This window comes from Herpailurus yagouaroundi, unplaced genomic scaffold (genome assembly GCF_014898765.1).
Source record: "Herpailurus yagouaroundi ecotype Mexico unplaced genomic scaffold, PumYag 100, whole genome shotgun sequence".
In the NCBI taxonomy this organism is placed as follows: domain Eukaryota; kingdom Metazoa; phylum Chordata; class Mammalia; order Carnivora; family Felidae; genus Herpailurus; species Herpailurus yagouaroundi.
In genome coordinates, this window is record NW_024412391.1 from 16,894,491 (window position 1) to 16,896,318 (window position 1,828).

The following is a 1,828-nucleotide window of genomic DNA, read 5'->3' on the forward strand; positions in this document are numbered from 1 at the left end:
TCATATATGTTGCGTTGGACGGGGGGGGGGGGGAGAGGAAAGGCACATAGGATGAAATCAAAGGATTTCAAATAAGGATGTGCCAAAAAATAGTAAGCAGTATTTATTAATCTCATTATATTTTTTGTCTTTGTCATGAACCCAATCAAAAGTCACATCTAACTCCTGTCAGAAAAAAATAAAAAGTCCCTTGACACAAACAATTTTGCACACAATTTAGGACCCAATATACTGCACTACATGTGATAATTGTATGTTTCCTCTCCTGCTCATAAAACAAGGCAATTACACTCATGCGCAGATAGAACACTCATATTTTCACTACCTTATGAGAAAACATGTCAAACTAATTTCAAACACAATTCTAGGGATTCGGGATACTACTACTGAATTTTAAAAACAAATCAAACAAAAAATCCCCAGCATCTCCAAGGCCCCTCCTCCCCTCTTTCCTTGAGTGAAAAACAACCCAATAACTTACTGTTAAAAGCCAGAGTAAAAGGATTTTTTTTTTTTTTTAAAGGCCTGGACCAAGATGAAATAGGAAAAGGAAAAGGATCACTGTGGGCACAGATGATGCCCTGGGGAAAAAGGTGAGATGCACATACCCATTCTCCTGTGAGCACTGTCCAAGCTGACAGGTTCACTCACACTGCCTTCGCTTTAGAAGTTTCCCGATACATTGTCTCTACATACTTAAGAAAATGTGAATTTTGCTCTGACCACAGAAAGAATTAAGCACAACTGACACCAGCTCTAAAGTAAGGAATTAATATATTCTAATCTAACGCTTAAGAAGGGATGGAGTTCAGGCAACAGCTCCTCCAACTGGCTGGAGCAGATTATCATTTGAAGCCCTAAAAATACTAAGATTTTTAAACAACTCCAAGTTCTGATGGGTACAGTCAGATGCACTATAAAACTTTGGGACCAGCGGCAACGACACAACAGGTGAGAGAGGCGGTGGACATCACTGCACAGTAAGGTGGACAACATGCAGGGGCAAACCCTTGAGTTCCCCGAAAGGCTGGGGACATGAGATAATACCCATGCACAAGGCCAAGACCCCGTCTTTACAGTGGCAACAGTTCTGTTCCTTCCGAGGGTCGCGCCACTCCCCCTCTCCTCACCCAGGGGACCACCACCCCAGGCACAGGAAGAACCGAGGCCCCTCCGCGGGCAGCATCTCAGCTGGGGAAGAAAACACAATGTCGCTCCTTATTTCTGCGTACAAAAGGACTTTGCGCCCTCCTCCTCCAACTGCCGCCGCTGCTGCCCGGGCCGCCTCCTAACTTGCAAGAAGGTGGGCAACGCGCCATATTCCAGCGTCCCCCGGTCTACCTGGGTAACAAGCCCACGCCACCCCGGCGGGAGGGAAGCTTCGGAAGCCGCCCAAGAGCCAGCCTCCTCTCCCGCAGGAGACAGCAGCTCCCGCGCCCCGGCCCAGCCCGCCGCGCCGCCCGCAGACCAGCCCCGGGAAGGGCCGAGGGGGCGAGCGGGGAGCCGCGGCTCCGGTCCCGCGCAGCCCGCCCACCTCCCGCTCCCGGCGCGCTCTCCCGGGCCTCCCGCTCCCGAGCCCGCGGGAAGGCCGGGCCCGGGCCCCGGGTTCCACGGTGGAGAGGAGGCCGCGGCCCCTAGAGCCTCAGGCGGCGGGGGAGGCCGGAACCCTGGGGCTCTCGGGAGGGCAGCGCCTCCCTCCCGAGCCCGCCAGGACGCCTGGGGCCTAGTGCGGCCTGCGCATCCTCGGGGTGGCGGTTTGACTGGGCCGGGCCGGGGCCCCCCGCCCGAGGCGGGCCGAATCCGGCGGGGGCCCAGGCCCGGAGCCGGG

General features: G+C 54.4%; 1 protein-coding gene across 5 annotated transcripts in view; it reads right to left on the bottom strand.

The window, feature by feature from the left end:
- Nucleotides 1–1,828, bottom strand: part of NRF1 (nuclear respiratory factor 1) — a 146,506-nt gene that overhangs the window by 144,039 nt on the left and 639 nt on the right. The window lies entirely within an intron of this gene.